Source organism: Delphinus delphis, chromosome 14 (assembly GCF_949987515.2).
Source record: "Delphinus delphis chromosome 14, mDelDel1.2, whole genome shotgun sequence".
NCBI lineage: Eukaryota > Metazoa > Chordata > Mammalia > Artiodactyla > Delphinidae > Delphinus > Delphinus delphis.
Genome location: NC_082696.1, coordinates 984,094 through 999,002, shown reverse-complemented (window position 1 = coordinate 999,002; position 14,909 = coordinate 984,094). Strand labels below are relative to the sequence as shown.

General features: G+C 51.9%; 1 long non-coding RNA gene across 3 annotated transcripts in view; it reads right to left on the bottom strand.

The window, feature by feature from the left end:
* Positions 1-14,748, bottom strand: part of LOC132436780 (uncharacterized) — a 30,574-nt gene extending 15,826 nt beyond the window's left edge. For 2 of the 3 annotated variants that reach the window (XR_009521882.1, XR_009521883.1), the window contains exons 1-2: positions 13,114-14,488; positions 11,948-12,148 (exon numbers count right to left, since the gene is read on the bottom strand). This is a non-coding gene — a long non-coding RNA (uncharacterized lncRNA). Of the gene's footprint in view, positions 1-11,947; positions 12,149-13,113; positions 14,489-14,541 lie in introns of those variants that run through there. The other variant, XR_009521884.1, reaches the window with a different exon arrangement.
* Between the last annotated feature and the right edge of the window lie 161 nt (positions 14,749-14,909).

The following is a 14,909-nucleotide window of genomic DNA, read 5'->3' as shown; positions in this document are numbered from 1 at the left end:
ATACATTAAACAAGATGGACTTAATTGATATTTATGGGATATTCCATCCAAAAACAACAGAATACACATTTTTCTCAAGTGCTCATGGAACATTCTCCATGATAGATCATATCTTGGGTCACAAACCAAGCCTTGGTAAATTTAAGAAAATTGAAATTGTATCAAGTATCTTTTCCGACCACAAAGCTATGAGACTAGATATCAATTACAGGAAAAGATCTGTAAAAAATACAAACACATGGAGGCTAAACAATACACTACTTAATAACGAAGTGATCACTGAAGAAATCAAAGAGGAAATAAAAAAAATACCTAGAAACAAATGACAATGGAGACACGATGACCCGAAACCTATGGGATGCAGCAAAAGCAGTTCTAAGAGGGAAGTTTATAGCAATACAATCCTACCTTAAGAAACAGGAAACGTCTCGAAAAAACAACCTAACCTTGCACCTAAAGCAATTAGAGAAAGAAGAACAAAAAAAAAAACCCGAAGTTAGCAGAAAGAAAGAAATCACAAAAATCAGATCAGAAATAAATGAAAAAGAAATGAAGGAAATGATAGCAAAGATCAATAAAACTAAAAGCTGGTTCTTTAAGAAGATAAACAAAATTGATAAACCATTAGCCAGACTCATCAAGAAAAAAAGGGAGAATACTCAAATCAATAGACTTAGAAATGAAAAAGGAGAAGTAACAACTGACACTGCAGAAATACAAAAGATCATGAGAGATTACTACAAGCAACTCTATGCCAATAAAATGGACAACCTGGAAGAAATGGACAAATACTTAGAAATGCAAAACCTGCCAAGACTGAACCAGGAAGAAAGAGAAAATATGAACAGACCAATCACAAGCACTGAAATTGAGACTGTGATTAAAAATCTTCCAACAAACAAAAGCCCAGGACCAGATGGCTTCACAGGCGAATTCTATCAAACATTTAGAGAAGAGCTAACACCTAACACCTATCCTTCTCAAACTCTTCCAAAATATAGCAGAGGGAGGAACACTCCCAAACTCATTCTACAAGGCCACCATCACCCTATACCAAAACCAGAAAAGATGTCAGAAACTGCAGTTTGCGGCCGTGGCAGACGAAGGACAGGAAGGCAGGCTGGTAACGGCAGAGCAGAAAGCTGGGAAGACCGTGGGCATTAATTACCTGGTCGGCAGCTCTGTGAACTCAACTTAAAGCCACTCCGTCACTGGGCTTCTTGTCATGTGAAATAGTGACTTTGATATTTTCTTTAAGTCATTTTCAGTTGGGTTTTCTGTATCCAAAAACATGCTAACTGCTCAGAGTAAAGCCAAGAGTATATTTATAGTTGATTATGAACAGATTAGAAAGTATAGAAAATTTCTGCCTCCACAAACATGCATAAGCCAGAAGCCACCCTGGAAATAATCTAATAAACATAAATTTAATAAGAATAAATATAACAAAAACCTATGTACCCACCATTCCACCCACCTCCACTGAATGTCATTTTATCATATTGCTTTGGGGTTTTATTATTGAAAAATAAAATATTATAGATATAACTCAAGCCCCAAGTTTCCTCTTCCCTGGAAAAGATTATAAAAATTGTATGAACAAGTATAAATAAATTATTCGATACAGATGTAACTTTGATAAAAGAACAACCTAAATGATTTTTGCATGAGAAATGGTGACTGACATTGTGTTTAGGGAATGATTTCCTTGTTTCCTCCACCGCTAACTCTAATAAAATCACACTGACTCTAAGCTCTGCTTCCAAAGAGCTAATACACTCCTTTGCCACCATCTGTAAAATATCTAGAATACTTGAGGAAAATAAAAGTACATATATGGCATTTTTCTTGTCATGATGCCACGGATTAATAGGATTAAACCTTGTGTTGTTTTAGCAAAGAACAGGCCTGGGGTCCAGGCTGTTGGAAGAAAATGTGGCATATTATCACACGTAAAAGTACCTATAAATAGTGTACAAGAGAAAAAAACACTGTTTAGCTGTTTAGAAAATACAAAATAATTTAAAACTGAACAAATCAACCAAACTGCTAACATCAGACATAATTAGTAGGTACTGAGAACGTTATTGGAAACCATTTTATCCTCAGACGTACATAGGAATGTGGTAACAAGAAATCAGGGAAGAAAACCATGGATGTGCTCAACTTTCAACTCTTATGGGAATAACACCTAGAAGTGTTCACCGAACTGACCCTCGGTTTCTAAAGCTTATGCAAGTATTTGAATTCTACTATCCCCCGACAATCAGTAGTTGGAAACAAATGTGCAAGTAGATTCCACCACTTCACAAGCACACTTGCAATTTGTAAATCTTGGAAGTCCAGGAAGCAAACCAGCTGTAAAAGTACAGGACAAATTAGAACCAACAAGTCGGTGCCCCTGAGGACTGTTCCGTACGACAAGCCTCGTTAATTCATGGCCCACAGAGGAATCCCTTCTAGCAATATGGTTTTGCTCTAAAGATCCCTAACGGGGATTTGAGCGCGGTCCCAAAGGCTGCAGCTTTCCGAGGCGTGACTGAGCGCTACCGTCACGCATGAGTCACGGCCGGACTCTGCCCCTGAGCATCTGTCCCCACACAGGGGAGGCGGGAAGGCCCGGCTGGAGTCCGTGAGCCAACAGCCATTTGTGCTCAGGTTATGGGATTTAGAGATTGTGGGTTTGCTTTCCCAGGAAAGTGAGGGATCATTCCCAATTCTTCCATCTGGTGTGGAATCCCCACCATAAATATTTCATCCTCTCCAGCACTGCACATGGACAGCACTCTGCTTTCATCAACAGCAGCTTGTCCGGAGGACACCTGGGAGGGGCTGAGTCAGCCGTCCCACCTGCAGGAGGAGAGAGGACAACCTCGGCCGGCTTTGCTGGTCGTTTTATTGTTCAACAGTTTTTGAGGTTTCAGTATGAAATACAATAAACTAGGAAACTGGGCAAGAAAGAGCAACCGTGGGAGGGAAAAAGAAGAGAGGAGGGAAGTTCTTACTGTTTCGCTTCTAAAGGAAAGGAAGACTGGTCTTAACACACTGTTCCAAATCACCCGTGTGTTTCTTTCAGGAAAACCGACTCTCTGAACTACCTCAGCAGAAGCCACCACAACTTTTATAGCACCTATGACTTTGTTTAACTCTCATTTCAGGATGAACCCAGCAACCTCTTATCCTCTGGACTCTACCAGGCCAACAGTCCCCTTTCCACCGTCTGAGGTCCCCCCTCCATGTACAGCGCGGCCTGTGGCCAATTCTGAGTTTTCAGTATGTGCATACGCTTAACCTCTCCTTGATGGGGGTCCCCCCCAGTGACGCTCCCTAGTACACAGGGCCCCCCTGTGCTTCCCTCCCTCATAATGACCCTCTGTGTCCTGGGACAGGAGACTTCTCCAGAAACACCCATCACTCACAGCTGATGCTCAACAACAATGAAAAACGCTTCTTCCAGCTTTGTTCTTAGAAGTGCTCCCTGGTCTGTGAGCTCCTGGACATCAGCAATGTCTGAAGGTCTTTGGGAGGCTCTGGTGCCCCAGCAACCCCAGTAGTTTGCGAATATCTGCTATTTATAAGCCAGGTGTTTGGAAGACACGCAATGTGGTGAGCGCAGGCGGCTGTCCATTCACTGAATAATCAATCACACAAACGCTCCTCTGCATCTTCCCCTGAACCAGAGAAGTGACGGCGCATCAGGAGAATCAACATCGCTCCTAAGTGGTAACACTGCCAAGGCCTGAGTTAAAATTACTGCTTTAGGAACTGCCTAAGCCTTCAATGCTTTGCTTAGTATTTCTCCAGTCAGAGTATACAGTCATATTATTGATGTATAAGAATCCATTTTGCTTCAAGAGGTTGAAATGTTAATTATGTTTACAGTTCCTGCTCTGGTTGAGAAGATATATTTGGGTCAAAGCTGGCAGCACTCCGTGAGACTCAGTGGTCACTACTTAACACAGTAGACAGATGCACAGTGAAGAATCCACCTTTGTCCCCAAAGGGGTCTGGTCTCGGTCCTCAGCTCCTGGGAGGGATCTGTGTGTGTCTGGAGCCTTGGGCTGGCCAGGCAGCAGCAATGTGATGTGGGGTGTGGGCCCTGAGGCCTTCAGGGGCAGGGAACTTATGGACAGATAAGCCACGAGGACAGGTACTCATGCCTACATAACAGAGCCCCAGGAACAATTCCGCACCGAGGCTGGGTGACTTCTGGTTGGCTGGCCATCACACACATACCGGCAGAGTCCTGACTCGACGGGGAGAGGGCCATCGGAGGCCCCACTTGTGCATCTCCTGGACCCTGTGCTACACACATCTACCCTTGACCGACTTTAGTCTGTGCCTTTTCCTTGAGTTAAACCACAACCGTGAGTATACAATTCTCAGTGAGGCCTTCTGGGACTCACTGTCAGACTCGATGAGCTTTGCAGGTCCCTGAAGTGGCAGAAGTGAGGGGACTGTGCCCTCTGACCTCCTGGTTGTCTAAGCCCTTAGCATCAGGGTAAGGTTTTGGAAAACTAAGTCAAATTGAATCACTTCTCTGCTCTAAACCCTCAACGGTCTCCCATGTCACCCAATGTCCTCTCAGAGGCCCCATCACAAGTCTGTGCCACTCCCTTGCCGACAGGTCCTCTTTGAGGCCATCACCACCCCTCCCCCTCTCTCTGCTCCAGCCCTGGGGCCCTCCTGCTGCTCACTGACCACACTGAGCAAGGTCCTACCTCAGGACCTCTGCATCCAATTCCTCTGCTCTCCCCCCAGACATCCCAACGGCCCACCCTCAGCTCTGCAGATGTCCCTGTCTGTGAAGCCTGCCTAGCAACCCTGAGTAGACCCCTTCTCCTGTCTTTTCTCCAAAGACTCCTAACTTCACATTTACTTGTCTTGTTTAATGTTCTCTCTCCATGAGTTCTGCTCACTGTCGAGCTCACAGCACTTAGAGCAGAGCACACAGGGGGCACTCAGGGAATACTTGTGGACGGCAAGCCAGTGAACGAACGGTGCCTGCCCCTGCCCCTCACAAAGCACCCAGAGGGAGGGGGATCACACCTGAAGACGGGTCATCGCCTTTGGTCCACCTGAACCCAGGCAGGCCAGCAGACATGAACACACTCGGCTGGGGGACAAGAACAAGGCAGAACCAGAGTGACAGGTTCTAGACCCCAGCGCTTGGGAGGGAGACAGCATTTGACTTGCTACGGATGGGCTCAAAGTTCTCATAAACTCAGAGAGCCTGCCTTGTGAAACCTGGGAAAGGAAAATTGGGTGAATGCCTGGAATTGAAAGTTACTGTGGGAAACGTAACTCAGGGTCAACAAGGGAAGAAGAGTGGAACTGACAGAAGTCAGGGGATGGTCAGGGATGCAACCCTGGGAACCTGCTCCTACAGACAGGCTTTACCCAAATTAAAGCAAAAGGCCCTTTGAGCTTCAACAATAGATAAACTAGATGTTTTGGTGGATGGACCTAGAGTCTGTCATAGAGAGTGAAGTCAGTCAGAAAGAGAAAAACAAATACCGTATGCTAACACATATATATGTATACATGGAATCTAAAAAAAAAAAAAGTTCTGAAGAACTTAGGGGCAGGACAGGAATAAAGACATTAATGTAGAGAATGGACTTGAGGACACAGGGAGGGGGAAGGGTAAGCTGTGACAAAGTGAGAGAGTGGCATGGACATATATACACTACCAAACGTAAAACAGATAGCTAGTGGGAAGCAGCCGCATAGCACAGGGAGATGGGAGGGAGGGAGACACAGAGGGAAGAGATCTGGGGACATATGTATATGCATAACTGATTCACTTTGCTATAAAGCAGAAACTAACACACCATTGTAAAGCAATTATACTCCAATAAAGATGTAAAAAAAAAAAAGAGTCAATTCATGCAAAAAAACCAGATGTGATAGAGAATGGTAGAACTTTTTTTGTGTGTGTGTGTGGTTCGCGGGCTTCTCACCGCTGTGGCCTCTCCCATTGCGGAGCACAGCCTCCGGACGCACAGGCTCAGGGGCCACGGCTCACGGGCCCAGCTGCTCCACGGCATATGGGATCCTCCCGGACTGGGGCACAAACCCGCGTCCCCTGCATCAGCAGGCGGACTCCCAACCACTGCGCCACCAGGGAAGTCCCAGAACTTTTAAACTAATACAGCTTTCTATAATCATAAGAAAGAAGCATTGGATTCCTTTTAAGTTTTTTTTAAAGTTGCTAAAGTGAACCACCCAATGAAAAATTCTTGACTCAATTTTTATTCCCTGCAAATATGCAAATTAGCCAGTTTCATCACTAACTTCATCTTGGAAAAAATCCATTAGAGCAAGAAAAAGGTGGTTCCTCACATGTAATTGAGATTTTTCTGGCAAAATACAAGATCATTTTCTTGACCTCAAAATCCATTCTGTTCTGCTAAACAAGTCTGAAAGGCTCCCAGCTCCATTTCCTAGGACACCAGAAGTCTCCATGTACTTCCCTACTTGCCTTCCACCTCGAGAGACAGAGAATGCCTTTCAGTGTCTCCAAACGTCTTGACTCTGTTCCCACAGCACAGGAATGTGCACAGCTGCAGTTAAAGGAAGGGGTATTACCTCATGGAACATCTCAAAGCTTGTGAGTGGCAAAAAGCAGGTTGTGAGATAACACAAGTTCCTTCCCCGTTCCCACGACCCTTTACAGCTGTATCGCGTCAAGTTGGAGGGGTCACCCTGCCCACTTCTCTGTCTGAAGAAAAGGAGTATTTCTCTGGGTATGTGGACGTCCTCTGACAGGTAGAGAACGATGCCACGTCGGGCCTCCTGCGTGTTTGGCCCAGAGATGACCTTCTGGGATGAAAGGGGTATTGTCGCTGCTGAGCAGCTGGAGGGGCTGAGAGCAGGGAGACGCTGAAAGGGCCAGTGTTTGCCAACCCACCAATGACCCAAGGGCAGCTGAAGCAGGAAAACCAGTGACAACACATCAGTATGTGAGGGGTGACTCCCAGGAAGGAGATTTGGGTCAAAAAGCTACAGGGTGACATCACTGCACAGCAGGGCTTGACACAGAGCATTTACTTATGTTGAGTCCAACTGAATGCCCGCCATTCAAGAACCACTTGCTGAGGGTGTAGATTGTAGAAAGCAATCCATGGGGTGAGGGGACAACCTTCCAAGGGGCTGGGCGCGGACGCGAGTCGAGCTGGGGCAAAATAAAGAGGGGGGACAGGCGCGCTGTGACCGGCACACGCCGAGTGCGACTTGGCTTGAATCCGCCTTCTCGAGACGCTCTGCGGCTGCGCGTGTGACGGGTGCGCTGTGTGGACGTGCTGAGATGCACTCCCGTCTCATTTTCTGTTCTCGCGTTGCCATTTCCACCAGAACAAGGAGATGCTGGCACCCCGCATCCTGCTCTGGAAGCGGAGCAGCAGGACGCCGGGAGCTTGCTCCAGGCTTTTTTCCGTGTTACCTGACCCTGCCCTACACGTCACACTGTCATGAGTCATGTCTTCACCTGGCGCCCTGGTGGTGCACTGTCCCCCGAGTGGCCTCCTGTGTGTCTCCCTGCCAGCATCCATGCGCATGGTAGGGTGACGAGGCCAAGCTCTGAGGGGTTCTCTCTGTGCCGCCTTCACCTGCAGGAAGATGACCTCATCACCCAGGCAGGGCCGTGTCCCTCTTCTCTGAGTTTCACAGGTCACTCACAAGGGACATTTGGGTGTGGGGACCGACTTCTGAGAGTCTGGGCCGTGGAATGCTGTCCATCCCACACACCTCAGCCTCCCTGCCCCAAAGAGCCTGGTCTCCCTGCTCCCGCTGGGGACCCGTCAGTCGTGCTGGAAGCCGTGTCTCATCAGGAAAGGCTGATGGGCTCCTCTCATAAACCAGGGGCACACGCTTTTGCACCCCCGGTCCAACCGCACACACTAGTGGATGGAACTGTTGCGTTAGCTAAAAAGGTCGTTCCGGTTTTTCCATACCATCTTACAGAAAAACCCAAACTTTTTTGGGCAACCCAATATTAGAGGAATAAGGATGCCAGGCTTCCCCTTCACCACCAATTCCTCCAAGGGAGTAGAAAAACTCTTTCCTCTCCTTTAAAAAGCCACAATAGCTATAGTCAGTTTGGGCTAAAACAACTTACTTTTATTGCATAACCACACTGTATAATCATTATATTTTTGAGCAAATTTCAGCTTCAGAATTTGACAAGCCCTTTGTTAACTAATTAAGTGCTAAGTAAGATCTGTCTTATTAATCATGTTCATTTGAGCTATAAAATTGAGGCCTGAGTTATCAAAAGGAAAATTAAGGAAGCTGGCTTGGCCCTGAGTGTACCAGCTGAATTACACGCGAGATGCCCCTGGAGGCTGCCGCAACAGAGCTGGAACGCAAGTCAGTTGCGAGCACCAGGTTCCTCTGGAACGCATGACGTCAAGGGGGCTGCGCAAACAGCTGCTGCAGCGGAGCCCACGCGCCCCTGGCCACGCCGACTGCCCGGCCCAAAGCTGCCTGACACTCTCTGCCGTACTGAGCTCCCCAGTGTGGGATTTATTGGTTCACTTCTGGATCACGGACCACCCGGGTGAGACGCCACGCCTCATGGTTTTTCGTTACCAGACGAAGGTCCAAGTGTCACCAAACAACAGGAGGAAATGAGAAGGCACACAGAGGGCTGGCCACCAGGCACGGGCCACGCCAGCCTCGGTCCCGGGAGGTGCACAGACCGGCCGACGCGGACGCTGCCGGGACGCTCAGCCCAAACCCTGCAGCCGTGCCTCTGGGCACCTCTGGGCCACCGAGGGTCTCCGGCCACAGAATCCAGGTCTCGTCACTCTCATTCCCAACCCGCTTCAACCGGAGGCGGATTTCAGACAGCCACGAACCCAGGGCCGAAGAATCCTGGGTGGGAAGAGCGGGCGCTCGACCCGAGGCAGCAGGACGTGGAGGAAGCAGGCGGCCGCTGGGGGTCCCTCTGCCCCGGGGGTCCCGGCACGCGCCTCGTACACCCCCAGGTGACAGTGACAGAGCCGACCAGGCCGTCCTCCCCAGGGGCCCCACCTCCGAGCCCCTCACTTCTGTTCCCTCCTCAGCAGCGCCCTTCCCAGACCTCCAGGCCCACCACCCTCTGCCTGAAGCACTGCCTCCCAGGGACGCCCGGAGCACAGCCAAACTCCCCACAGAGCACCAGCCCCGACAGGAAGTGCCTGCCGCGCCTCACCCTCTTCCAGGCTGGATGCAGGACGTCCTAGGTCGCCACCCCGGCGGCAGCAGCGTCACCAGCAGCAGCGCCACCAGCAGCAGCAGCAGCAGCAGCAGCAGCAGCAGCGCCAGCAGCCGGCGCGTGCGCACCAGGCCCGCACTGAGTCCAAGCGGAGCTGCGGCGCGGCCTCTGCCCCCTGGCGGCTGGGCGGGGCCCCACCTACCCCCGCCCCACCCGACTCCGCCTCTATCGCGTCTCGCGGGACTAGCCCCCCTTGCGCCCTTTCCGGGCCCATTTCTGGTCTCGCAGCCGCCTCTGGACGGCGTGGGTGTTGCTTCCCCGGGCAGAGCAGGTGGCCGCGTGCGCTGCTCCGGCGGCCGTGGCTCATCCGTGATGCCTGGTTGGCCCCGGTCGCTCTCACGGCCGCCTGGCCCACCCGGCAGAGCGGCCCTCGGCAGGATTTGCCCAGTGACCAGTGGACACTGTATGGGCGGCGTCTGGCCCGTGTCCTCTGCCCGGCGCTGTGCGTGGCCCAGGCAAGCCATCCGCGGACACTGGGGCGCGATGATGCCGGCCCAGCGAGAGGATGGCCGTGCGCCGTGTGCCTGACCAGGCGGGCATCCAGCGTGGGCGGGGCACCGGAGACCCGGTCACCCGGCCTGGGCGCTCTGGCTGTCTACGTGGTGCCAGGGACGGTACATGGCTGTGGTCCTGCAAGAGTCTGGACTCTTTCTTAGAAGCCACCAAGCTGTAGTCTTCAAACAAGGAGCTGCGCCGAGCCACTGTCTTCCGGGTTTGAAGGCATTTGCCCGATGCCAGTGGAGGCAAAGAGAGGTTCCAGCTTGCCGACCGCGGCCTGGGCCTGGAACAGAGGACGGGGCCTGCAGTTTGGGGGGCAGTGACAGTGGTCCCTCGTCCCAAGCCTCCACGCTGCAGTGAATCTACAAGGGGCCTGGCTCCGAGGAAGGCGGCTGCGCTGTGACCGGGAGAAGCGCGGCTCTCCCTCGGCTGGAGGAGCGTGTGTCCCTAACCGCAGTCACCGGACGTCTGGCGGGGGAGTGGAGGGCGGGAGGCGGCGCCCACGGGGGACGCAGGTTGGTGCTCCCGGGGCCTCCGGCCAGGGAGCGGAGACCAGCGCGGCTGGACGGAAGCTTATTAGACGTTTTCCGAAATACCTAAGGTCTAATCCCCGCTTTAAATCTCTGCAGATACAAAATGGAAGGCTGAATCATGGTCTCGGTGAAGTCTTAGGAGAAAAAATATAAAGTGGCTCAGAAAGCATAGCAATTTTTATTTTTTTATTTTTTTTACTAAATATTTAGAGTAGAAGCTCCACCCCTTTCCAGCATAGATTTTTCTCTAGGGGATTGCAGGACCAGCAGGCCTCTCTCTTGCTCTGTGTTCTCTCTCCTCTGATGTCTTTTGAACTTTCCCTTGCATGGCCTCAGAAGTGAAGAACCAAACACAACAAGCCAAGAAAAGGAAGTTCATCCGTTTCAGAAGGTTTAGAGAAACGTCTAGATTGTGGAACCGTAACAGTTCTGGACACTTCCTGTGCATCACCACCACGGTCTTGAAGCTTTAAGAAAGAAATGGGCAGCATTTCCCACACACATATGATTACAGGATCTCTTTCCCAAAGCACCTCCTATGGCTTTTGTGCCGTGGACGCATGTCAGGAAATCCGAGCTGTATGGCAGGTGCTCAGTCCTTCCCAGTCCGTAGCATGAGCCGGCATCAGATGAAGCCCTGGGGGGAGTGAACGCATGTACTGAAGACATTCATAGTGTCACTGTTCTGCTCAGTCCTCCCGTAGGTAGCGAAGTGGGCTTGTGCCTGGCTGTGGGGTGCAGGGAGACAGGGAGGCTGGAGGAAGTCTGCTCTGCTGATCTGAGAGAGAAGGAGACAAGCTTCCAGAAATGCTTTGGCAAACTATCTGAGCTGGTACAGGAGGTGAGCGACAGCGTAGGGCCAACTGTGTACTTGTGGGTCAAAACCAGTTTTCCAGACTAGTGGCGTTCCTCCAAGCCATGTTTCAGGACCAAGTTCCCTTGTGTCACCTGGGTCCCCTGACCTGAGCTGCAGAAGGGCAGGACAGGAGTTGTGCCCCTGGAGCTGTAGAATTTAGCCTAGGAGTGCAGTCACCCCACCCCATTCTAGCCCAAACGCAGCTGTGGGCCACTCCCACCTGCAGGAGAGCTTGGGCTCAGAGAGGAGCGTGTGCCCAGGAGGACAGGAGAGACGGTGAGCGTCAGCCCGTCTGCTGTGGGGCTCAGAGGAGGCTAAGTCACGTGACGTCCCAGCCAGAGTGTCGGCGTTTGGATGGCTCACGGCAGTGGAGGAGCCAAGCGCAGCCGAGCCCAGGACACCCTTGGAGGCCACGCCAGCAGGATCTCTGGAGAATCTGATGTGTGGTGTGAGAGGAAGAGGGAGTCAAGTGTGGACCAGCGTTTTGGAGACGTGACAACTGGAAGAATACAGCCCTGCAAGAGTGGTTCCAAGGCTTTCGTGTTCCTTCCTGCATCCCCATCCTCTGGGGCCTGATAGGGGTTTACTAAAGACCCACGGAAAGAACGGATGCCTGGAGGACAGCGCCTACGGATGCGTGCAGCCACCGCAGGAACGGGGTTAGGAAATAGCTCCACACAGCACGGGAGACACCTGACTGATAACTTTCAAACTAGCCTCCCAGCTGACTTCTGCCATGAAGCTGTCCCTGTCTACAATAATTATTATAAAATCACTCAGAGAAGTAGAAATGAGACTTACCGGTAGAACTGTGGGCTCCATGATCAGCTGGGGTGGTGTTTCTGGGTCAGGGAGAGGCTGTTGTTGTCACATCCTAGGTGGCCCCCTGAAATGCACATTCAAACACCAGCTCGGAAGCAGAATGTCTTTGAAGGAGTCGGCTGCACACCCACCAGGTAGGCCTTCCACGTATGTGTTTTTCCACACGTGGTTGGGACATTTCTGCTAAAACAAAACAAAGACACGATATTTCACCTGAGCCTTTGCCACCCCTCAACGGTGTCAGTCAGGTCTGTAGTCATAGGTTTCACAGGACGCCTTTCTGTGTCCTCACAATATGCTCTCCTGAGGCTAATAACTTAGACTCAGGTATAACTGCCATCATCGCTGGAATAGAAAACCATGTCTACACGCGTCCGTTACGTGCTCTCCGCCCACCCGTCACTGCCCAGTTCACAGGTCATTTAAGGATGGGTTCCTCTGGACGAACGCTCTGCAGTGAGATTTCATAACCTGCTGTCCTCCAGGAGCCCATGTTTGTGGCTCAGGGCATCCGCAGCACAGGTGTCGGTGGACGGCATCAGGGGCCCCCAGATGTGACTGGGCTTCCTGCGAAACTGGAGAAGCGTTTCTGGGCATCACGTTGGCCGCCCGGTGCAGTGATGCTGCCCGAGCCTGCAGGGCTGCCCGTGTTCCAGCCGCATCTCGGAATCCCGGGCCGAGGTCAGCGCCCTCCCAGTGGAGCAGCTTGTCCTTGGGGGAGGGCAGGCCCTTGGTCTGTGGTGGTTTAGACTTTGAATCTTTGAGGCAACCAGACCTTGTGGGAGGTGAAATCTAGGAAAAGGACCTGCATGGCTGTGGACGGCCATGGAGGGCGGACGCTTTCCGGGTGAGACTCCAGCGCTGCTCTTGGTCTTGGATTGGGGCCACCAGCCAGCAGCACAGGCCCATCCTGCCTCACCTTGTCTTCTGCTCCCCTCTCCTCTGGGAGAGTCGGTGACCAACAAGGGCCAGAGGCCCCTTGCATGCAGCAGAGGCTGTTACCCGCCCCCAGGGCTCCCCTAGTTCTCTGCTCCCCCCATAGGCTCAGGCAGGGGTTAAGTCAGGGCCTAGGAGAGGGCTGGGCGCACAGGGAGGCATGGGCTTGTAATCATCAGCACCTTCAAATGCAGACAACGCAAGCTTACCATGATAGGCTGGAGCTGGGCTGATTAAAAACACCACATCACCGTCAGAAGAGCAGGGGTCACATGCAGACCATAGCTTTGGGGCCTGCTTCTCACGTTTTCGAATGTTTCTGGTTTTGCCTCAATCCTGAGTGAATGGAAGACCTCAAACGTGACTGTAGTGAGCCCACGGCTCCCTTCTGTTGCCGTGAAATCCCTCATCAATGCTCATTGGAGACCTTTCTGGGCTCTCCACTCTGCGTCGTGACTACAAGCCTGCACCCTAGGTCCGGGCTGCCCTGGCTCCACTTCCAGCTCTCAGGCCACAAGCACCTGCCTTGGGCTCAGTGTCCGTGGCTATAACGTGGGGTCGAGAATAGGCGGGAGGCCTGGCTGAGGTAATATGTGGACAGAGGCATGTCTTAGATGGTGCCTGTCACCCAGCAGCACTATATAGGGTTAGGCACTGTTGTTGTTACTACAGATGGAAATTTAAAGACGAGATTAGTCGTCGCCGTGGAACTTTCCCTCCGCCCCAGCTGAAACTGGAACTGCAGGGGTGAGGCGGGTGGTGCAGAGCACGGCTCCACGCCAGCACCAGCACCCGCCTTGCTGCGCCGTCCTCCCCACCCAGCGGAGCTCTGGCCCGGAGCCTCCCGGCTGCAGCCGGAGGTGGGGCTGTGGACGCTCACGGCCCCCGGGCCCCGTGCAGTCCAGCGGTAGCCGTGACAGCTGAACCCCTGACCTGGGCTGGGCAAATGGGAAGCTTAATTTCCCTGGACTCATGAGCCCCTGAGTCCTCGCGTGTTGGGTCAGGTGGGAGGAAGAATGTGGCAGTGTTGGGGTCCCCACTCCCTCTGCTACCTGAACTGCCCCCCAAATCTGTTTTCATATATGGGGCCTCCCCGTGAGGTGTGCTTTATTTAAAAACAGGCTCTGTCACTTAGAGAAAAAACATGGAGCCGGAAGACCAGAGAGCTGGCCTCTCCCACATGCGTGGTGGGGCTGTGTGGAGCGCCGGGCTCCGGCCCACCCGGCTCAGCAAACAGAACCGAACTGCAGGCATCCGCCCTGCGTAGGAGCTGGAGATGCAGAGTCGTGACATCCAGCCTTTGCTTCAAGGAGTTCGTGGGCTGCGGGAGGACAGAGCTGAGGGGGGCGGCTGGGGTCCCAGGACGGGGAGGGCAAGCGGAGCGTACACTTGGGCTGAGCTCTGAAGCTGGGGACTCTCATGTGCGGGGAGCGCTATGGGAACGGGGCGACTGTTCAAGGATGGTGGTTGCGATCCCGGCCAGGAGGGACGGATGTGCTGCGAAGGCGGCAGGGAGGCCACAAGGCAGGTCTGCTTTTGCGCGTGCCCTGGGCCTCCCAAGTTTCCACACGGCCACAACACAGAAACGCCTGGCTGGCTGGCGCCCAGGGTGAACCGGGGGACGCGGGAGCACCTACGTGGGCGAGGCAAGCGAAAACGCACTCCTCCTTTCTTTGTATTATATGACCTTGAGGGAAAAGTGAAACATCAAACATTAGAGAGATCCTTAAATGCTGAGCTGGAACACTTCCAACAACAATATTTTCAAACTTTAAATGAAAACTTTAGCATGTGCTTGCAAATATCACTCTTTTATATCAGGCTTTGTAAACAAATTGGCTACAGGAATCTGACTCAGAATTTTTACCGAATCATTCTGATAATCACCATTGCTTAAAAAACAAGTCTTTGTACTCATGAGCAGACAAGGTATCACTTCGTCCTCTAATTGACTGAATGTCCTGTCTTGCCATTAAACAAAATTGGAAAAATTGATCTCATTAAA